General features: G+C 40.4%; 1 protein-coding gene across 2 annotated transcripts in view; it reads right to left on the reverse strand.

The window, feature by feature from the left end:
* Window positions 1–24743, reverse strand: part of LOC124555642 (presequence protease, mitochondrial) — a 53135-nt gene that overhangs the window by 9818 nt on the left and 18574 nt on the right. The window contains exon 2 of one of the 2 annotated variants that reach the window (XM_047129623.1): window positions 12919–13118. The exons of the other annotated variant lie outside the window; for it this stretch is intronic. The gene's annotated coding sequence lies outside the window, so the exon portion shown is untranslated. The remainder of the gene's footprint in view (window positions 1–12918; window positions 13119–24743) is intronic. 2 annotated transcript variants of the gene reach the window in all.

Here is a 24743-nt window from a genome sequence, read left to right on the forward strand (position 1 = left end):
TGTAAACCTTGCTGAAAGACTGCCTTGGGCACTGGTTTCACACTGTATGAAGTGTCTAGTCAAGAGTCATATTGCTACACATACAACAGCGCAGCTTTGTTTGTGGACTTTATGATTTTCTTGAGAAAACACTTACTTTGTCAGACAAGCGCAGCTTTTTTGCCCCTGGCATTAAAGACCTGGGCCACATTTCCAGCAGCACCCATGTGTGACCATGTTGACGTTATAAAACTTTCCAGCATCCACCTACCGGAAACAACTGGTCTTTTCTCTGCAGACTCACTTGCTGTACTATGTTTGTACCCAAAGCAGCAACCAGACACACAAAAAAGGCATCAAATTTGTGTGGTCAGCATCATGTCAACAAGCTTTTCAATACCTTTAGGATTATCTAAAAACAGCCAAGTACACATCGGACATGTGACTGATGCTCCCAATTGATATACCACAATATGGGATTGGGGCAATTTTGCCCCATAAAATCTCAAATGTCTCCAAAAGATTAATTGTCTATAACTCAAACATTGTTGTTGTTGTTGTTGTTGTGGTCTTCAGTCCTGAGACTGGTTTGATGCAGCTCTCCATGCTACTCTATCCTGTGCAAGCTTCTTCATCTACCAGTACCTACTGCAGCCTACATCCTTCTGAATCTGCTTAGTGTATTCATCTCTTGGTCTCCCTCTACGATTTCTACCCTCAACGCTGCCGTCTAGTACTCAAACATTAACAGCAGTGTAAATAAAATAGTCACAGAATGTAAAACAGACTTTAGCGATACTTTATGATGTGAGTAAGTTTGATGTATATTTGTGAAGCAGCAATTTCCATCTGACTGTAAGCCATTGATACTGCTTTTCTAGCACAGGTCCACACTCAAGGAGAAAACAGAGCCAAGTCTGCAGTGATAGGCATTGTTCTTAAGCAGTTATAACTATGAAAGCCACACTTCTACCTTACACACCAACATGCCAATGCAGACACCATGTCCTGCTTTCCCAATGGTCCTGACACCAAATTTGATCCCCAGAAAACGGTTCGTTTTGTATTCTACCACCACCTGTGATAAATCCTGGAACATCCTACTGACAGCGCATGATGTGCCCAAAGTGTTGGCCAACGACCTGGTACTGCAAATGTCAGTGACGCGGTTGGGGTAGCCTGAGCATTTACTAAAACAAGCAGACCAGGGATTTCTTAGCAATTTTTTGATGAAGCACAGGCTCAATGCAACAAACAGCATCTTAACATTAGCCACAGACATCTATGAATGATGAGTCCTCATTCTGCCTCCGCTATGACTCACCATTCTTGAACTACTTCATGGGTCACTAGGGGATAATGCACAAGACGGAAGTTGGCAGCACATGTACCGGTCTAGTAATGACTGTGCAGCTGAACACGCATTCCACTCCTGTTGTACCTGCTCCCTAAAGCAGGTGGCTCCTGCACGACATTCCTCTCCATAGCCATGATTATCCATGGGAGAGGAGAGGGGGAGAGAGGGAATATAACACACACACACACACACACACACACACACACACACACACACACACACACAGAGATTATTTATATATATATATATATATATATAGACACACACACACACACACACACACAGACCACCCACTGGAGAAAAGCATGTTGATTTTGCCAGGCCATTTCAGGGAGATACGTGATTGTTTGTGGTAGATGCTTTTTCCGATTTCCTTTTTGTGATGTGGATACCATCATCAACCGTTCATGCTACCATCCACACCATTTCTATGATCTTTGCAATTGAGGTAGCACCACACAAACTCATGCCAGACAATGATCCCAGTTTACTTCAATGCAATCCAAACCCAAAGTCTTCTGCCACTACAACAGCACTGAACAACTGACCACCTCCCCCTTCCACGCGGCCCTGACTCAGAAGCTGTGCAGTCAGAATGTTTGAAACATGAGACGTTGTTGACAATGTTGACCGAGGAGGCACTACACAGATTCATTACCAAGTATAAGTCCACCCCTGTCAAAGGGGCCAGTACAGCTGAAATATTGTACTGATGCAGGCATCGAACCCTGTTAGACCACCCACCATCCATGCCCAGCTGAAGTACAGGTTCGGCCATTTGGAGGACACCTGTGCCCGGGTGCCCATATTTGGCTGATATACATGGTGGACCCATCAGCTGATTGATGTTGCGGCTGGTCCTAAGGTCATGGCCTGTCACTGAAACCAGCTCCAACTGCAACTGCATTCATAAACAGTCCCATTGCCTCTAACTGAAGGAGCTCACACCCATGCAATCATCTTTTGTGCCACTAACCAAAACTCTGAACTCTGTGTCCCTTGCCATCCACTCACAGGCACAACCTATGGCACACTCATAAGCACACAGATGAGCCCCCCCCCCCCCCCAATACCAAATTTGCCTCCAACTCCACTTCCTGCCACAGGACCATGCCAGGTCATTGGAGCTGGCCATGCTGCTGGATCTCTTGGTGGGCACCTCAACTATGCCTCACCCCCTCCCCCGTCCAACACCGGCAATGGTATAAACCCTGCCATTATTTACCCTAAGTGCAGATTTAAACAGGAAGTACTAGTATCACCATTTACATTGGATATTGATAACAGTGGCGACTCTTGCTAGCAGTGAAATCTATGCAGCCAGCTGCAGAAGGCGAGAACTTAAATCATTAGTTATTTAGGGATTAGGCAATAACCAATGTTTTATTTATTTCTCTTTGTTCTAATGTTAAATCTGAAACTGGTCTATTTCAGCTGAAACCGGCCACAACAGTTCATAAAACGTGATCTACACACTTTAAAAAATTTCAAGGCTGAGTCATTCACCATTTTTGTGTTACACAAGCTCAAAGTAGGGGACAAAATAAACTGTGGCAATTTTTAAACTTTTTTTTCTTTGCTGCGGTAATTTTTTTAATAAACAAAGTACACCAAGTGCCTTCCAGCAGTTCTCCAGGAAAGTTACTTGTTATCAATCCTATTTAACTACAAAAGTTATTTGTGTGTGTGTTCTAGAAGTCATTAATATATTAAAGAAGCTACCACTTATTTTACCAAATTTGTGCTTACTTTGATGCCATACTGCTAAATATTACCAACTGTAATGACTCTGGTGATGGACGTTATGTTGAGTGGTGGTTGTGGGCACATCACGGTCAGGATGCTGATGGATCACTATCCCTGGATGCATGTGCATAGTGGCGTGATGAGCGGGTGCTTGTCTGATGCCCAATGAGCATTAGTAAAACGGCATTAAAGACCCAACACTTATTGTCTAACAATATACAGATGATGTGGCAACATTGCAGGCTGCTTGTGGAATCAGAGCAGTGACAGTGAATACCCAGCCACGAAGGTGCCAACATCAGCATGTGGACCATGTCGTTGTGGCAGAGGTGCCCAAGTCTGCTGAGGTAGTGGGTTGCCGACTGCACATCAGCTACACTGCCTGGCGGCAGCTGAACAGCAGTGCACGAGGCACGACATGGCATGCTGCAATCTCTGGACAGAAGAGGCAGCCAGCAGCAGCAGCAGCAGCAGCAGCAGCAGCAGCTGCTGCAGCTGCAGAGTCTGCCTACAGCAGCAGACAGGAGACGCCCATACTATGGCAAGTGGCCACCCATCCAGGCTCGTGCTGGAGGCCACGAAGTGGCCCACTGATCGAAGGGGACTAAGTTTTCCACATCAGACTCTGCACAGATGGCAGCACTTCGGCTAACAGTGCCCACATCTGCAGGGTGGGATATGCAGCAAAATGGATGCTTATAGATCGCTAGATAAGTAAATGGCGGTCCAGGATCGGTCCCTCCTCATTGCAGGTCACTGGCTGCATATATCTGTACTGCAAATAAGAAATACTTATTCGGGCCTCACCCATGATTGTTATGCTATCATACTAGTTTCTTCACCTCAACTCCCAATAGAGATGCAGCCTGGGCATGGGGAATCAGCCATCCGAGTTGTGGATGCTCCATCTTCCGGTTGTGTCTGTGCTTTGGTGCCTCTGACTGCCCGGCCTGGCTATGGTGTGAAGTAACCAGCTCGTGGGTGCGTCCATAATACAGTGGTATCTGTGGCTTCCCCTTGTTGAAATTCAGTCCAGCCATTATAGCTTACCCACTTTCCTTGGCTTCTTATATTGTTGGGGAAGGCATCATGTCGCCATGGAAGGAATCTGAATTTTACTCGGCTGCACCAAGTACATTATTTCGTGGTACAACACAACTCACTATTGTTATATTTTATGCTGATAGGTTGTTATTTTGATGTGCTGGAATTTTATACATTTGCCAATATTTTTACTTTTTATGCTTACCATAACCAAGAAATTATAACGAGAATGTGAAACCAAAATTGGAATAATAAAAAAAAAAAGGAGAAAAGGCTACTACTCACCCACAAATCATTGTAGAAATGTACTCTGAGTATTAAACACACGTGCACATATTCATTTCCATACACACACTGGCTAACATGTGCTTCAGTTAAGTGGTCAGTGTCAGCCACCAACAATTATCACCCTAACAGCCAGGCTGCCACCAACACTTAACACACAGGATGCATTAGCCCTTGTGCACCTGGAAAAAAACTATGGGCAGATGTAATAAACTATATTAATTACATTTGTACAACCATCTATAGGCGATACGTAGTCTGTTCTTTTCGAATTACAACCAAGAAATTAGCCACTGAGGACACTGAGCAATTCGTTGGCAACTTAAGACATCAAGCACGCACAAAAAATAGAATTTTTTTATTTACTAGGCTTTTCAAGGTGTTTTAGCACAAGAGTGGCTAACTTATTTTCTGGAGGACAGATAGACTCAGATGTTGCTCCTGACATACCACATTGCACAACTGGTTGTTTGTCAAAAGAACTTGAGTCACTGAATGAATTTTGACTGGCTTAGTAAATACTATTGACATTATGGTCTGATTATGACCTTTAAACAGATTCATGAAGCCTTGCTTCTCTCTCAGTTTGTTTCCTGCAAAAGTACTCCTGCAATCCTTTCACAAAAACATGGGTCATTCCATGTCAATTCAACCAATTTGAGAAAATGTTCCAGCTGATAGTCTCAGATTTGGCTGAAATTTAGCACACCAATGCTACCAAGTGTGGAACACACATGTACAAAATTTTAAGTTCCTCTGCCAATTAGTTCCAGAATAATGGCTTGTGAAAGAAGGTGGCGTGACCTGGAAATTGCAACCCGCATCTGGCAATCTATCTTCAGACCCAACTTCAGGTCTTAATAACTTTGGAACTATTCTGCACAGTCCAGTGAAATTTTTACAACCCAGTAACATCTACTTAGAGAACACACTCTATGAATCAAAACACCAACAACATATTTCCGAGGGAAAATAAAAAATTCCAAAATGTGGTTAAAAAAAAGGTAATTTGTTAAAAGGTACATATTATAGGTGCCCACTATGCCAAATATAATTCACTCAAAAAGGGTATAAATTTTTTTAGTGGTAAGCTTAATGAGGCCTAAACACACACAGAACTAATGTTGCCCATATCAGTCTCACAAACAGAGTTACATGCACACGAAAATACAAAAATTTGAAAAATTACCTGAAAAACATGTATTTTCTAAGTGTGGTAGCACAAAAGGGACAAGTGATATCCAAGCCAAATTTCAAACACTGCATAAGTAAAAATTTCAACTTGTTATTGCAAGGCAATTGTGTACAATAAAAGTTGACAAGAGTTGTATTTGGTTACGTTTCTTTTAACACGATTTAGCAAGTAATAGTGATGATGCAGACAGCTTGTTTCAGATAAAGCTGCAGCAATTGTTGAGAACCATTAGGCAACAGAAAGTTAAACAATGGTAGTTTTCAGGGACAGGATGAGTCATTGTTAGGTAGGAACAACAAAGGAAACAAGCAACAATGACAGGTTACTCATGGTTTTAAGATTCTAGTTCAGACTGGTCGTTACTGTTGTGGAAAGTCAGTATGGAGGTGGAAGAGTGTACTAGTGGTGCTTTTGTTCAAACAAGTTGCAGTATTGGTAGAGCTCAAGCATCTGAATGTCATAAAACAACATATGGAACAAAATGTGGCATTCACTTTGTACTGTATGATCTGGATGAATCAGACCAAGATTTGTTGCTATGGAGATCAGGGATACACCCTGTGGGTGGGCACAAGAAGTACAGTTCCAGGAAACTTTAGTGTTTGTTATCATCATATGAAAGTGTTTCTGGATAAGTATTCTTTCCTACAAAGAAGTTGTTTTGATCCATTTTGGATTCATAAGAAGACAGTGAAGTGTAGCCTCAGAGAAATTGATATAAAATCAGTATTGAAAGTGAATCAGTGCATGGGACTTAACATGAAACCAGGACAAAATTTATGTTCCAGGTGTGTTACACTGCTAAAAAATGAAGAATATCCTGATAATTTACATGACAGTGACGAAGAGTATCAGCCACCTACAACCACAGCGGATGAGCACTTAAATACTTCAGTGACTGCTCTTGGTTTGTCTCCCATGAAGACACACAAAGTTGAGAAAAGAGACAGGCCCAGCTATGGTAGAAGAAAACTACAAGAAGCTCAAATGGAATTAAAACACAAAATAGCTGACACACTAATGGTGGAAGAGGAAGAACTATCAGCTCCAAAGGAACAAAAATCATGCCAGAAAATGCTCTGATTTGGGCTAAATCGTGCACGATTTGAAAGAAAAATGTGCCATATGCACACGCCAGAAAAAAGTAGCTATTCTTATCCTTGCACCTTCCAGCTGGTCTATTGACTAAACTGCAAAGGAATTCAATTTTTCTACATATATGGTACAGCAAGCTAGGAAAATGAAAGCAACCCAAGGAGTGGTTCCACAACTTCAGCAGGCTCAGGGTAAGCAATTGAGTTCAGAAATAAAGGTGCTAGTGTCGGAGTTTTATGAAAATAATGACTACAGCCGAATAATGCCTGGAAAAAAAAGACTATGTAACGGTGAAAATGGGAAATGTATGTGTAAAGATGCAAAACAGACTGTTGCTATGCAACATATCAGAACTACATGTAGAATTCAAGGAAAAGTATCCCAATGCCAAAGTAGGTTTGTCATCTTTTTTCAATCTTCATCCAAAATGGGTTGTGCGTGTAAGTGCAAGGGGCACACACACTGTTTGTGTATGTGAGACCCATCAAAACGCTAAGCTGATATTTGCTGCTATAAAGGATTCTGGTCTGGATTACAAAGGTGCAATGAAGCTGCTAGTGTGTGACATCAGTTCCTACCAGTGCATGATACACAGGTGTGAGAAGTGTCGTGGCAAGGCGAATCTTGAAGAACACATGAATAACAAACTGTATGGTGAACTCCTTATGAATGATGATGAACTTGTTTCTTATAAACAATGGACACACATGGATCGCACAAGTCTTGAAACAAAGCAAAGTACAGTGGAAGATTTTGTTGAAATGTGTTGTCAAAAAACGGACAAACTGACCACACACAGCTTCACAGCAACAGCACAATTGGCTTATCTCCAGTTTTGTAAGGATAATTTGAAACAAGATGAAATTATAGTAATATTAGACTTTTCTGAAAATTATGCATTTTTAGTTCAAGATTCCATCCAAGGATATCATTGGGACGATAGTCAAGCAACTCTCCAGCCATTTGCGATTTACTATAGAGGTGAATCAGGTGATGTGTGTGTCATGAACCTGTGTGTTTTTAGTGACTGTTTAATTCATGATGCCATTGCAGTTCATGCCCACATTCGCACTGTCACGGCGTATGTGAAAAACAAGCTGCCTCACATACATTTTGCGAAATACTTCAGTGATGGGACAGCTAGTAAGTGCAAAAACTGTAAAAATCTTAATAATTTATGCATGCATTACCATGATTTTCAGATTCACGCAGAATGGAATTTTATCGCAGCAAGTCATGGTAAAAATGAATGTGATGGTATTGGTGCTACCATTAAGCGCATGGCATCATGAGTTAGTCTGCAGCACCCTACAGAAGGTCACAACTAACACCTCTTCAATTATTTACCTGGGTACAGAAAAATATCTCTGGCATACAATCATTCTATGTTTCGAAAGATGAGGTGAAATCAGTCGAAGTGTTGCTAAAAAGCAGACTAGAACACGTTAAAACTGTTGCAGGCACAAGAAGCCATCATCACTTCTGTCCAGCGGACTCTGACAATGTGCAGATGAGCAGACTGTCCGGTTATAACTATAGGTTCACGCACAACATGTGTCTTCACAGTCTGTCTGACTCAGGATTCAGAATCAAAAGCAGCAACATACAACCAGGTTGCTATGTTATTGCTGTTTATGATGACAAATGGTACTTAGGATGTGTTGCACAGTGCTGTGAAGCAGAAGGTGATGTATTTGTGAACTTCATGGCACCAGCAGGACCAGCAAGCTCATTTCATTGACCACGTTTGGAAGACAGGTGTTGGATTCCTTTTGAACATATTCTTATGACAGTTCCAGTTCCTACCACAGTGTCAGGAAGACAGTACAATTTGCCACTCAAAGTACAGAGTACAGTAGCTAAAGTGTGGGAGAACTTCTGTTCGAAGCACAATCAACTGGTTTTTAGCAGTTAAGGTGCAGTAAACATTAATGATAGGATGTGTTAATCTGTCTATATGTTGTTGCTTAGTGATTAAACAGTTGTGGGAGAGGATAAGAAGAGGAAGAACATTTTACGATATGTTTTTACAAAATTGTGTTGTGGAACAATGGCCACATCACCAAATCTGTCAACTTCCACTGTACACAAATGTCTTGCAATAACATGCTGAAATTTGGATATATATATCATTATGGTCTACTTATGCAGTGTGTGAAATTTGGCTTGGATACCACTTGTCCCTTTTGTGCTACCACACTTAGAAAATACATGTTTTTCAGGTAATTTTTCAAATTTTTGTATTTTCTTGTGCATGTAACTCAGTTTTTGTGACTGATATGGGTATGATGAGTTCTGTGTGTGTTTAGGCCACATTAAGCTTACCACAAAAAAATTTATACCCTTTTTGAGTGAATTATATTTGGCATAGAGGGTGCCTACAATATGTACCTTCTAACATATTACATTTTTTTAATCACACTTTGGAATTTTTTATTTTCCCTCAGAAATATGTTGTTGGTGTTTTCATTCATGTAGTGTGTTCTCTAAATGGATGTTACTAGGTTGTAAATATTTCACTGGACTGTGTGGAATAGTTCCAAAGTTATTAAGACCTGAAGTTCGGTCTGAAGATAGATTGCCGGATGCGGGTTGCAATTTCCGGGTCACGCCACCTTCTTTGACAAGTCATAATTCTGGAACTAATTGGCAGGGGAAACCAATACTTTGTACACGAGTGTTCCACACATGGTAGAATTACTGTACTAAATTTCAGTCAAATCTGAGACTATGAGCTGAAGCCCCTGGTTGAACTGACACAGAATGACCCACATACCATTTAATTTAGACCGGGCTTTATGTGCTATTGATAAAGCAAGAGCAGCTAAATTAAGAAATCTAACAAAAACTGTGCCCACTATACCAGAATGACATACACAGAAACGTCTGCTCTGCTATCTTGCTCAAAGACTTCACACGCTGAGGGCAATAAACAAATGGAACCCGCAGAAAAAGTCAATTTAGTTTGTCACTTCTTGACCATTCTCTACTAAACTGTCAGTTATGAAATGAGATTCATAAGCCTACATGAAACCTCCCCAGGGGATATTATTATTATTATTATTATTATTATTATTATTATTATTATTATTACTACTACTACCACCACCACCACCACCGACACCACCACCACCAGTCGCCCGGTTTGACATCCTGCCCCTCTTATTCTTTTTTTTAAAAAACTCGCACTTAATACTGGATGGGATTATTTGTAATCGGGAGAACAAAAACTCTTCAGAAAATTTGCACTCTTTATTGCCTGTTGTCTAATAACTTTCTGTTTTGGGTGACATAAAATTAAATATAGGATACATAAAACCAATAAAGACAAGAGACAAACAATACAGTACATATTTCTTCAATCCTTATCTGCTAGCACTGTTTTCTCTCTAATCTTGCTACAGCTTTACATAGCATTCTTTCCTTTCTGCAACAGAATCTATTACTTCAACAAAGTTCGTCAAACGTTTTGCTACATGAAAAATCGAAATATCGTTGTCTAATATTGCGTAGGCTGTTAATACAAATAGTATCCAAGACTGGTGTGGTTTCTCGATCTGATTATGTATATTTTCTCACTGTCTGCTAAACAAAACAAAATAGGCCTTTCTAACACTGCAGAAATTTTAACAGACACCAAATAAACGAGACTGTTTTGGCACAAATGGTCATTTTTATAACACGTCAGAATATAATTCACGAAGACCAACATAAAATGCCTATTAGGCCTACTATAAGCAAAAAGCTTTATGTTAGAAAACAGTTTCACATTTCATTCATACGCTCCAGTTTCTCGAGCAGGAGATCGAAAAGTAGTAGTACGAGATTCTAATATATATTTGGAATCGTCATATACTTCCCTAATTTGTGTGATGTCCCTGTTTCTTCTCCTTCCTCATTCTAACAAACAAGCTTGTCATGACTAATTCTGGAACTATTCCTGCCTTTGTCAAAACTTATTCACCGGTTAACTTCACTAACCCAACCACAATCACCGGTTTAGGCATCCCTGATTATTCTCCGGTTCGGCGTTGTTATGTTCCTACAAACCATTTTCCATGCTACTTCCAGAATAGAACTGAAGCTGCTGCTAGATGGAGACTGTACAACTGGCCCTTACTAGTGTAGTGATCTGGCGAAAAATATTCTGACAACATTTCATTTTCCTGGATACACCGAAAAGATAATATGTAATCTTTCTTACCTGTTATTCCTGTTAGTCATTTATTTCCACTCTGGTAGTCTGAATCTATGGATTTCCCTAGTAATTATAACAACGCTGATCATTCGCAAACCCGATCAACCACATAATCAGACAGTGATTGGCTTTCACTCGTTCGGCTTTACTCTGCTCAGCTTGTATAGCTCCGTCCCCTTTTGCCTGCAGGAAAGTTTATTTCTAGATGCGATGAGGATTCCCCTGACAGAGACATCACGTAAGCTATGCACGCATTCAAAAATCAACTTATGATTTTTTTTTAACCATGAGACCAAACTGCTGATGTCATCGGTCCCTAGGCTTCCACACAACTTAATCTAACTTATGCTAAGGACAACACATACACCCGTGCCCGAGGGAGGATTCGAACCTCCGACGGGGGGAGCCGCGCGAACCGTGACAAGTCACTTCAGACCGACAGGGATGCACATCACAGTCATTTGAGTAAACGATAGACCAACGTGCGCTGGATGATAGGCACTTTGTGAAACTACGTTTTTACTCATCAAGAATATGAATTTGGTGCCCCCCCCCCTCCCCTTCTTCTAGATCCGGGCCCGCTGCGCATGCGTGAATCTGGCAGCTTGGGCGCAGCAGTAAAATTTTTCCTGGTTCCATCTAGCTGCTTTCTGCGACTGCTTGCACAGCAGCAGCCACATTTCTGTAGCCAGAAATGGGAGAAGGTACTACTCATACGCCACTCTACTGCGCATGAGCCCACTCGTAACTGCTAAAACAAATCTAATGTAAACAGTTGTGACGTCACGTTCATCGGAGGCAATTTGTTGTTATGAAGCATTGCATAGTCTTCCTAAAGCCTTTGACACATTTTGCTGTTGGCAAATGCTTGTATGAGCACTGTGTTTTGTTGTTGTATATGGCACATTTCCTTCGCAATTTATGTTTTATTTTCTTTCTTTTTTTTTTTTTTTTTTTCTTTTTTTTTCCTCTCCTCGTTCACATTTTATTGTTGCAATATTATTCTGCAGTAGCGGGATACAGTAATATCCTTTGTTAGAGTACTGATTCTTACCAGTCAAAATTACAAAAATTTACTGAAAACTAAACGAAAAATTCCTGGAATTCTAAAATATTCCTGTGCTTTTCTCAGTTTTCTCCCGGATGAAAAAATTCCCGGGTTTTTCCTGGATCTCCCGGCTGTCCTGGGCCGTATACACCTGTGATAATAATGCCAAACACAAACTGAAATTAGTCTGTTATGGGCCAATGGAGACCACAGGTCCCTTACACCAAAGTACACAAGAAATATCCCTGAACAACCTCTGAACTTTTGTCAGCACAGTTTGAAATAACCTCATACAGGAGAGGTCCTCACACGAACATGGTTCCTACTGTTGTCACTGGAATGGAATAATAGAATTTGATGGCACCAGAGCCTCACGTATCAAACTGGACACTTTTCACACTATGGTCGCTACTGAATACATGAATGACACTGTGAGGAAGTTGGCAAAGTACTACTTCACAATGAAACTAATCAGAAAGTGCCAAAGTCTCAATGTTCTGTGGTGATCTAAAAACATGCACGTTCAAATATGAATCCATTATTTTTTTTACATAAAAATCCTTTGCTTTTGTAGGAATGACAAATTCAAAGTCATGTGATGAATTCAATTCTTCTGAGAACTGCCTATTTTATGGGCTTCCCAGGTAAGTCACCACCCAGTGTAATATCACAAAATCATTTCCTCAACATCCTTTAGGTTAGCGCAGGGTGGAGCTGAGGAAATGCACGTTTTTCATTAGTGAATAAGTTATTCTGTTTTATTCATATAAAAATGTTTTACATTAAATAACAACATTTTTAGTTTTGAGATCCATATATATTAATTAGGTTCAGAAAATAATGTCACTGAATTGATGTCCTCCTTAATGACACAACTTCAGAGCCTCTCAAAGCTCTGCATGGAGGAGAGGGAGTAATGACTTCATTACAGACTATTTGGACAATATTAGTAATTAATTAAGATTTCTTACCTTGCCTATATTGTGTGTGAACTGTGTACAGGAAGACTTTGTGAGAATGTTAATTATTTCCTAAGCACACTGTAGCCTGTAGCAGAAGTGTTTCTCGAAGATGTACTCAACAGTTTCACCTTAAGGATTGAATGCTCATTTTCAAACCTAAAAATTTGTTTTTGGCAGTGAAGCCATCCAGTCGCCATTTGCCAAGTAAGCTGTAAATGAAATAATGACATGATTTGAGGCAAGACCAAGTACACACAAATAACAACTATTTTGTTATTGGTCAAAACACAACCATATTTTAATAGTTCAATATGATGTTTCTAAATGAGAAATTTGCATATCTTTAAATTTCAAACACAGCTCAACAATGCCTAAGAATATGCCAATGATGTGTGTTCTTTACCATTTACTTCCAATTATTTCTATTTTCACAGGCATCTTTCATCCTGGAAAGAAGAGCAGTATATGTCACGAACCAGTTAGATAAATAGGCTTTCTCAATCAGACACTGGCCTTGAGCTGCAGTCATTTATGGTTGATACTACAATGAAGTTTATTGATTTCATTTTGTATACACAAGTGTGATGACACACATCATCAAATGATGGAATCAGTAACAGCACACACAATATTAATTTTTGACTTCCAGGGCACAAGGATACTGAATGACTTTTCAAATACTCTATGAGGAAAACTGACAAAGCTACAATACGAACATTGTAAAATTAGTTATGAGTTCTATTACTGAAAAAAAGAAAGAGAAGCAACAGGGGGTTAGTGATAGAAAAAGGCCTGAAAAGAGGGAGGGAAGTGGATAAGAGACAGAAGGACGTGGGGCAGCAGGGGAAGAGAAGCAGCAGCCAGGAGAGAGGTGGAAGAGATGGGGAGCTGGGAGGGGCATCAGATGAAGGAAAGGGGTGGTGGGTAAGGAGGAGGGTGGCGGGTAAGGACGTGTGTGTGTGTGTGTGTGTGTGTGTGTGTGTGTGTGTGTGTGTGTGTGTGTGTTGTGTGTGTTTTTTGTTTGTTTGTTAAGGACCGGGGGCCAGTTAAGGAGGGGGGCAGGTAAAGAGGGGGCGGGTAAGGAGGGGGCGGGTAAGGAGGGGGGGAGGTAAGGAGGGGGGCGGGTAAGGAGGGGGGCGGGTAAGGAGGGGGGGCGGGTAAGGAGGGGGGCGGGTAAGGAGGGGGAAGAGGGAGGGTGAGAGAAGGGGAGAGCGGCTGGGTAAGAGAAATGAGGGAGGGTAAGGGAACATGTCATCTGGATGAGCAGCAAGGTTTCTCCATAGTTGGTGCAAAACTGGTTCTCATATCAACAGCATGAAGACATACACATTCTTTATAGACTCAAAGTATGATAATTAGTGTAAGGTATTTTAGTCTTGGACTGTCAGTTACTTTTCGGTGGGTCCTGACTTGACATGCTGTAGAATGGAGACTAGGTGTTCTGCCACACTATTTAGTGTCCACAATTGCCATAGATGGTTTCACTGAGCCCTCGAGAAGACATATCAAACGGAGACCCTTAATACACCACAATGCATAGGGAGGGTTAGTAGGGCCTGGTGACACAATGGTAAACCCTGCTCTCAGATGAATTCTTATTATTCTTCGACACTTTGTGGACACAGATGATGAACTGTGCCCTTCAGGTTGGCACATCATTCGTCATCAGATCGTAATATCAAATCTTGATGAAAGATAATGGTCACTGTTGTATTGAGTACAATAAACTGGCATACCCTGAATTACACAAAAGCAAGACTCGATACTGAGTGTAGTCTGTCGTCTCGATCTGGAGGGAGCTACTCCACATCTTTTGCAATGTTGCCATGTCTCCAAAGTTATGTTTGATATGTTCCATGAAGAACTAATGTTTGATCATTAAAAGATCTTGCATTCATTCTAGAACAGAATTGGTACTTTCGTGAGTGTGGCTCTCCGTGTAAATACCATTTTCCTTCCTACCATGGTGTATCCAAGGGCGGGAACGATTTGGGGTTTTACTGGCAAGCATCATAATCAGAGTTCCAGTTTAAAGCAATCGGTAGGACCTTGCAGTCACTGGCTTGAATAAGTTTCAATCACTTCATGGCAAGCTATTCGACCAGCTCTGACTGGGGGCTTGCTCCATAGGTGTCACCCAGCCATGGCAACAGCTACCTGGTTTTTTGCGGGGGGATCCACAGCCTCCAAATGTTTGATAAATGTAAACATCAGCCGCAGTAGGCTGTAATGCGATTTTTATTTAATCGTGTCAATGACAACCAATACTATAATCCATAATGATTCATGTCATCCTCATTCAAATAAATGTGCCTTCTTTCAAGTGATGATAAGTAGGATGACAAGCATTCCTCCTGTTAGTATGGAAGTGAGTAAAGAATTAGATATGTTGAAGAGAATAGCTTGTAGAAACGGTTACGATAATAGAATGGTTTCAGCTATATACAGTAAAAAACTGACTATCTCTGTAGAAAAGAAAGTAGACAGTATTACACTAACAAATGAGTAGCCTAAAGAAAAGGTGAAGTATGCTACATTTCCATACTATGGACGCATTTCTGATAAGATAGCTAAGGTTTTCTGAAATATGAATGTACAGATAAGTTTTTGCACACAAAATCAAGAGTTCTCTATGCCATAGTACCCACAAGGCTGAAGTAATGAAGCAATCTGGGATCTACGCTATGTGATCAAAAGTGTCCAGACACCTGGCTGAAAAAGTTTGTGGCACCCTCCACGGGTTGGGTTGTTTGGGGGAAGAGACCGAACACTGAGGTCATTGGTCTCATGGGATTAGGGAAGGACGGGTAAGGAAGTCAACCATGCCCTTTCAGAGGAACCATCCCGGCATTTGCCTGGAGCGATTTAGGGAAATCACTCCCTCCATGGGTAATGATATAATTCAATATGATGTTGGCCCACCCTTAGCCTTGATAACAGCTTCCACTCTCGCAGGCATACGTTCAATCAGGTGCTGGAAGGTATCTTGGGGAATAGCAGCCCATTCTTCACGGAGTGCTGTACCGAGGAGAGGTATCAATGTCGGTCAGTGATGCCTGGTGCGAAGTCGGTGTTCCAAAACATCCCAAAGGTGTTCTATAGGATTGAGGTCAGGACTCTGTGAAGGCCAGTCCACTACAGAGATGTTGTTGTTGTGTAACCACTCCGCCACAGGCCATGCATTATGAACAGGTGCTCGATTGTGTTGAAACATGCAATCACCATCCCCAAACTGCTCTTCAACAGTGGGAACCAAGAAGGTGCTTCAAACATCAATGTAGGCCTGTGCTGTGATAGTGCCACACAAAACAACAAGGGGTGCAAGCCCCCTCCATGAAAATACAACCACACCATAACACCACCACCTCTGAATTTTACTGTTGGCACTACATACGATGGCAGATGAGGTTCACTGGGAATTCGCCATACCCACACCCTGCCATCAAATCGCCACATTGTGTACTGTGATTCGTCACCCAACACAACTTTTTTCCCCTGTTCAATCGTCCAATGTTTACGCTCCTTACACCAAGTGAGGTGTCATTTGGCATTTATTAGCACGATGTGTGGCTTATGAGCAGCAGCTCGAGCATGAAATCCAAGTTTTCTCATCTCCTGCTTAACTGTCATAGTACTTGCAGTGGACTCTGATGCAGTTTGGAATTCCTGCGTGATGGTCTGGATAGATGTCTGCCTTTTACACATTACGACACTCTTCAACTGTCGGTGCTCTCTGTCAGTCAATAGACGAGGTTGGCCTGTACGCTTTTATGCTGTACATGTTCCTTCTCATTTACACTTCACTATCACATCGGAAACAGTGGACCTAGGGATGTTTAGGAGTGTGGAAATCTTGTGTGCAGACTTACGACACAAGTGACACCCAATCACCTGACCATGTTCGAAGTTTGTGAGATCCACAGAATGCCCCATTCTGCTCTCTCACAATGTCCAATGACTACTGAGGTCGCTGATATGGAGTACCTGGCAGTATGTGGCAGCACAATGCACCTAATATGAAAAACATATGTTTTTGGGGGTGTCTGGATACTTTTGATCACAGCTGTGATGACTGAAAAAATTACTTGGGACAAACAGGGAGAAATTTTGGAGCTAGGCTGAGGAAACAGGAGTATTAGTACCAGTAATAAATCTTCATTTAGCAATCACGTATGTGCTAACAAACATACTGTGAATGGCCCTAACGCACAAGAGGTTTTCATGTTATTAGTAAAGGTAGATTGACGACTATCTACGGATAAATGGAAATTTATACTGCTTTTAATAAGTATCCAGAATGTGTTCTAAATGAGCACTCAGAGTTTAAAATCAGGAATTTCCTGCAGAATTAAAAAAAGGTGTTATGTTATGCTCTGTTGCATTGTATTCTGATGTTTGCTTTTGCATTTTAATACAACCTCTGATCCTTTGCTGTATAATCGGTTTCATTTTTAATGGCTCTTGTCTTTGACAATTTGGATTTACACTGATCAGCTCATAAAGGGTTTTCTATTTGTAAAATCTTAATAATGTATGTTATATCGAGACAACAGTATACTTGTAATGTCCCTATTACATTGCGTACACAGCAATTACTCCTTCACTTTGTATGGTAAGTGTTTTTTGTTTGCTGCCCCTCCCTACATTTGTATCTACTGACACATTGTTTATCCTCAATAAGTAGCCGCGATGTATGCAGACAATGTAGTGCTTTTCCATGTTGTTTTTGAAGGTGCTTGACAATGACAAGTAGTCAAAATTAGCTAATCGTAGGATTAAATAAAAATTGCATTACAGCCTATTACAGACCATGCTTACGTTTATTAAATGCCTGATTTTGTGAGTGTTGCCAGAGTCCCACTGGGGATGTGCACCCACAACTTGCTGTTTGTGATGAATAGGGTAGCTCTTGCTTTTCAAGTTTGATTTTTTTCCTGTGTAATCTCCTTGTTTGTTTCATTACACAAAGAAATTAGTTGAATGTAATTTGGTCTCCATAGGAAAAGGGTAAAGCAGTGCTACTAAGCCCCACATTTGAAAAAAAATTTCAATTACTTTTTACCTAATAAATATTAGACTAAAGTAGCTGATCAAGCAATTACTTTCAACTGAATTATTAAATTTGTTGTATTTACTAAGTCAACCTATAACACAATTATGTATAATGATTTTAAGGTAAACACAATGAGAAAAATCAAATCATAGGTGACACATTCAGGAGACAGATACCATAAATGATTTTTCAGTCTTTGTTAAGTGACAATAGATATTTATAAAGTTTTGAAAGAATTCTGAAATCCACATATGATGCTTTGGCTGCAGAAGGGGCCAGAGACACACACTTCCAAGAAGTTGCTCAATACCACAATTTGAAAGAATCAGAGGAAGTCTTGCTACCATACAATTATCTGTTAATGCTTACTGCATTTCTTATTCTTAAATTGGTTCTTGATTTCAATAGCTTTTTTCTTGCAGTGTTTTCGTCAGGACTTATGAATAGAACTCCTGTCTACACCTACATCTATATACTCCGCAAGCCACTTGTAATGACCGAATCATGAAGGGCTGCCCAGAAAAAAAAGAAAAGTCACTGCAGTATGAATATTAGCAGTATGCCTTGCATTATAGGTAGAGACGTTCAGCGCAAGCCGTTTTTGTGAGTTGATTAAGTGGTCATACACATTGACAAAGTGCTGATTTCATGCTCACTGGTTGCAAATTGGAGCTAGAAAGCGACACAGCCACATACCACTTGTAAGCAAACAACAAAAAAATGCCATATACAAATTCTCTCAAACGTCAAGCAATCAGAGTTCCAGATCGAGGAGAGTTAGGGATCAAGGAGAGTTCCAGCCACAAGCCTCAGAAGACTAATAGCCTACAGTGGATAGTATGTGAGTGAGCATTATACTCAGTCTTGTAAACCAAAGACTTGCAAAGCTTCCCTCTGGACTAGGGTTACTGGTTTCATCGCACCTTTGTCTACATGTACCTACATCACTTTCATTGTGACGAGTACTTGAACCTACGCGTTCAATTAGGGCAATAGAATCTGACACTTCCACAGTTCATGATCTGTAGAATCACACGTTACTGTGTATACTGGAATCCTTATGAAGTTAATAGGCTGGGGTGGCCATTTGTTCTCGTGAGTGGAGAATCTAGTCACTCTCATCTATGTTTTACACTTACTGAACTTATAAGCTAGTTTCTGTACTCTTCTGCATGTTCAATGTAAAAACATGAAGAACCAATAAAAAGCAGACCAGTAAGCCAGCCAAGAGTCTCATTTCCTTATCACCATCATATCTACCTCCTTAGCATAACATCCACGTCATTCTGTACTGTCTCCAACTACAGAGACATGAGAAATCTCAGCTTGATGTCATCACCGTTTCACTCCTGTACAGAACCAGTCACGTAGCAAAGAAAGAGATGACCTCAAATCCCTCGTCACCTCTGATCTGCGCACGGGCTTCTAAACTAACCCATGTCAGTTTACAATATGCTGAATGGTTCATGATAGAGGGTTCCTTGTACCACTAATAATCATTTTCTTTCTTGTTCCACTTGCAAATAGAGCAAGGGAAAAATGACTGACTGTGTGCCTCTATGTGGGCTCTAATTTCTCTCATGTTATCTGCCTGGTTCTTAGCAAAATCTACATTGGCGGCAGCAGAATTGTCCTATAATCAGTTTCAAATGCTGGGTCTCTAAATTTTCTCAATAGTGTTTCACAAAAAGACTGTCATTTTCCCTAAAGGGATTCCCGTTTGAGTTGACGAAGAATCTCCGTTATACTCGGCCTGTTGTACCAAATCTAATAGGCCACCTTTGAACTGTTTTAATGTCCTCCTCTAATCTAATCTGGTGGAGATCCCAGACATGCAAGCAGTACTCCAGAACAGGTCACACCAGCAGTCTATACATGCTCTCCTTTACAGATGAATCACAGTTTCCTAAAATTCCCTCAATAAAGCGAAATCTACCATTGACCTTCCCTACCACTGTCCTTCCATGCTCATTGCATTTCATATCACTTTGCAACAATATGCCCAGACATTTAAACGTCATAACTATCTCAAGCAACATATTACTAATGCTGTATTTGAACATTATTCAATTGTTTTTCCTACTCATCTGCATTAACTTACATTTATCTATATTTAGAGCAATCTGCCGCACATCACACCAAACAGAAATTGTGTCCAAGTCACCTTTTATACACCTACTGTCACTCAACGACAACACCTAACTGTACATCACAGTGCCATCAGCAAACAGCCACAGCTTGCTTCTCAACCTGTCCATCAGATCATTTATACATACATAGAGAATAAGAGTGGCTCTTTCACACTTCCCTGGGGTACTCTCAATGATAACCTTGTCTCAGTCAATCAAGTGTAAAATATCAGATATCTTGAACTACACTCTGTTTGTAGCTATCAGTATGTGAACTGCTTCCCTGTGTCTGGTGCTACATTTATCAAAGGCAGCAGCCTGTTTGGAAGTAATAACTGCTTGGTGTCCACTTTTCTTTTTTACTTATGGCTATGGAGTTTCAAAACAGTTTATTAGTTCATGTTCCACAACCAACCTTGAGATCAAGTACCAGTAATTCTGGTTCCACACTCCTTCAACCTGGTATCATGAACTTGGCAAATTGGTTTGAGAAAAAATGATAAGAGCTATATGAATGATTGCAAGTTAAATGAACAAACTATGAGTGAAATTATCAGCACTGCATGGGTAGTGGATTTTTCTTTTCTTTTCAAATGTATTTATATACACAAAGTAAATTCAAGAACAAATTGTTGAATTTGACATGTACTTCATTCTTGTCTCTTCCCAGCTGCCCTGCTCACTCAGATACTCTTTTATCTTTCTTAAGTACTTGGTGGTCGATTCCATGCACAAACCTTCACTGTCCTTTCATTCCTTGGGTAATCGAACACTGTTTATCTATCTCAACAGTAGTGATATTTAATGGACTAGCATGTGCTATGTCAAAAGTGTCATCAAGTTTTTCAAAACATCTTTTTCTTCTTGCTTATAAACATCCAACAATCTTCCAGAAAGTTTTCAAACTTGCTCCCATTGTCTATACAAAGTGCTTACATTTTGATATGCAGTTTCTCTGCTCCTGAGTTGGAATTTGTGCTTTTTCCCAATAAAAAATCACCTCCCACACCCACAAAATGTAACAGATATTTTAATGTTTGACAGATGATAGTTTGCTTCCAGTGGTTTCATGAGAATAATACAGAGTAAATAAATTTTCTCCTGTAAATGGACTGAAGATGAAAACAATGTCCTCACTATGAGTGCTGTATTGTCTCTAAAGTGAAAGACGATTGGGTTTGATCATTAAAGAGAATGGCTCGGCTTGCTCTGCCTGTCTTGGGGTCTCTGACTCATAACTTCACTGAAGTAATGTTATGTGTGACATGACGACACATTCAGTTAAGGAGACCGAGGTAAATAAACAGCCCACATTCAGTAATTAATGAATCTGTCAATCAGAAGTACTATTTTTTGAAGTTGATGGTAATATTTTTATGGCTTTTCCTATTTTGAAGGTGCAGGGGCACTGGTTCTCCAGTGAGTCAAGGCCCATGATCGCCACACACATACCCAGAAAAAGAGTTGTCAACAAAAACTTCATAAAGCTCACTTTTAGGGTGGATAAGAATCAAACCATGATGTAGTTCAAGAATTTTTTTTTTTTAAGTGTTACATAAGAGCCACCCAGTGGAGAATTCGCAGATCAGACACCAGTAGTGTTATCCCTGTGCTGTCAGAGTAGTACATATCTACGCAGCTAAATTGTGACACCCTACAAAACTTCAGAGAAATTTGAAGAAAAGTCAAGGTTAAACTTGGCAGGGACCTAAAGAGGTTAAGGAAGGTAGAAAGTACTTAAGGAAGCATGAGAATAAATGAAGATAAGACCTAGGAGACAGCCAGGTTGTCTTCAGGAGAGTGGGCACAGAGAAGGTGAGTAGGGGAATAGAACTGGAGGTGGGAATTACAGTATAGAAAAGGGGTTCTCCAGCGGGTCAAGGCCCAAGATCACCACACACATACCCATAAAAGAGTTATTGGCAGTGACAGTAATGATATTCTCACCAGAAAATAAGACTATATTTCACCTATGGTTGAACAATGCAAGAGATTGTAGTTGTAGTCTGGTGATGAAATAATGATGCCGATGTGTTCTGTTCCACGATTATTGTACAGTAATAACAACTGTGTAATTGGACTCTAAATCCTTTGATCAGTAGGCATCTTTGCAATCTGAACCACTACATCTGGTAGCCTTTGCACAGAGTATAGAACATTAATGTCCATATTATGAACAGTAACTAACCCTTCGCTTTGAATTTGTTTCTTTGTTAATATGGATAAATAGTATCATAGATCTTTACAAATGTAGTGTTGTAATATGGCTGACATTATTCCTCCAATCACATTGATGCATTATCGCGAGATATGACCTCCTGTTAACGGTTACCAGATGTCTGGTAACAATTATACCAATCATTACAAAGGATTTTCATGGTTATCCGTCTTACATATGCGAATTTGGCTCTAGATTGTGCCGAATCTCGTATATTTGGATTGATTCCCCTGGTGGAAAGTTTTTACCCTTTAAGTACAAGACAAGTAGTTCACGTTTCTCCACTCGTTTGTATGTACTATGGAGGTGCAAAATGTTGTTCACTTCGATGGAAGAACAAGCCTTCCTTAGACAGAATCTATACTTGACACATTATATTTCACTTATACGAGTCAGTGCTATAATCCAGTTTTATTCTAATCATCTGATGGGCCTTTTATTCAGTATAGTTTTACCCACACTCTAATGACCGTTCTTGTGAATGAGTGGATAGTCAATATATTTAAACTATTGTTGTTGTTATCTTCAGTCCTGAGACTGGTTTGATGCAGCTCTCCATGCTACTCTATCCTGAGCAAGCTTCTTCATCTCCCAGTACCTCTTGCAACCTACATCCTTCTGAATCTGCTTAGTGTATTCATCTCTTGGTCTCCCTCTATAATTTTTACCCTCCACGCTACCCTCAAATACTAAATTGGTGAGCCCTTGATGCCTCAGAACATGTCCTACCAACCGATCCCTTCTTCTAGCCAAGTTGTGCCAGAAACTTCTCTTCTCCCCAATCCTATTCAATACGTCCTCATTAGTTATGTGATCTACCCATCTAATCTTCAGCATTCTTCTGTAGCACCACATTTCAAAAGCTTCTATTCTCTTCTTATCCAAATTATTTATCATCCATGTTTCACTTCCATACATGGCTACACTCCATACAAATACTTTCAGAACTGACTTCCTGACACTTAAATCTATATTCGATGTTAACGAATTTCTCTTCTTCAGAAACGCTTTCCTTGCCATTGCCAGTCTACATTTTATATCCTCTCTACTTTGACCATCATCAGTTATTTTGCTCCCCAAATAGCAAAACTCCTTTATTACTTTAAGTGTCTCATTTCCTAATCTAATTCCCTCAGCATCACCCGATTTAATTCCACTACATTCCATTATCCTCGTTTTGCTTTTGTTGATGTTCATCTTATATCCTCCTTTCAAGACACTATCCATTCCGTTCAACTGCTCTTCCAAGTCCTTTGCTGTCTCTGACAGAAATACAATGTCATCGGCGAACCTCAAAGTTTTTATTTCTTCTCCATGGATTTTAATACCTACTCTGAATTTTTCTTTTGTTTCCTTCACTGCTTGCTCAAAATACAGATTGAATGACATCGGGGATAGGCTACAACCCTGCCTCACTCCCTTCCCAAACGCTGCTTCCATTTCATGCCCCTCGCCTGTTATAACTGCTCAAATGGTTCAAATGGCTCTGAGCACTATGGGACTTAACATCTACGGTCATCAGTCCCCGTGTTATAACTGCCATCTGGTTTCTGTACAAATTGTAAATAGCCTTTCGCTCCCTGTATTTTACCCCTGCCACCTTCATAATTTGAAAGAGAGTATTCCAGTCAACATTGTCAACAGTTTTCCCTAAGTCCACAAATGCTAGAAACGTAGGTTTGCCTTTCCTTAATCTTTCGTCTAAGATAAGTCTTAGGGTCAGTATTGCCTCACCTGTTCCAATATTTCTACGGAATCCAAACTGATCTTCCCTAAGGTCGGCTCTGACCAGTTTTTCCATTTGTCTGTAAAGAATTCGCGTTAGTATTTTGCAGCTGTGACTTATTAAACTGATAGTTCGGTAATTTTCACATCTGTCTGCACCTGCTTTCTTTGGGATTGGAATTATTATATTCTTCTTGAAGTCTGAGGGTATTTCACCTGTCTCATACATCTTGCTCACCAGATGGTAGAGTTTTGTCAGGACTGGCTCTCCCAAGGCCATCAGTAGTTCTAATTGAATGTTGTCTACTCCGGGGGCCATGTTTCGACTCAGGTCTTTCAGTGCTCTGTCAAACTCTTCACGCAGTATCATATCTCCCATTTCATCTTCATCTACATCCTCTTTCATTTCCATAATATTGTCCTCAAGTACATCGCCCTTGTATAGACCCTCTATATACTCCTTCCACCTTTCTGCTTTCCCTTCTTTGCTTAGAACTGGGTTTCCATCTGAGCTCTTGATGTTCATACAAGTGGTTCTCTTTTCTCCAAAGGTCTCTTTAATTTTCCTGTAGGCAGTATCTATCTTACCCCTAGTGAGATAAGCTTCTACATCCTTACATTTGTCCTCTAGCCATCCCTGCTTAGCTATTTTGCACTTCCCGTCGATCTCATTTTTGAGATGTCTGTATTCCTTTTTGCCTGCTTCATT

Source organism: Schistocerca americana, chromosome X, assembly GCF_021461395.2.
Source record: "Schistocerca americana isolate TAMUIC-IGC-003095 chromosome X, iqSchAmer2.1, whole genome shotgun sequence".
Taxonomy (NCBI): domain Eukaryota; kingdom Metazoa; phylum Arthropoda; class Insecta; order Orthoptera; family Acrididae; genus Schistocerca; species Schistocerca americana.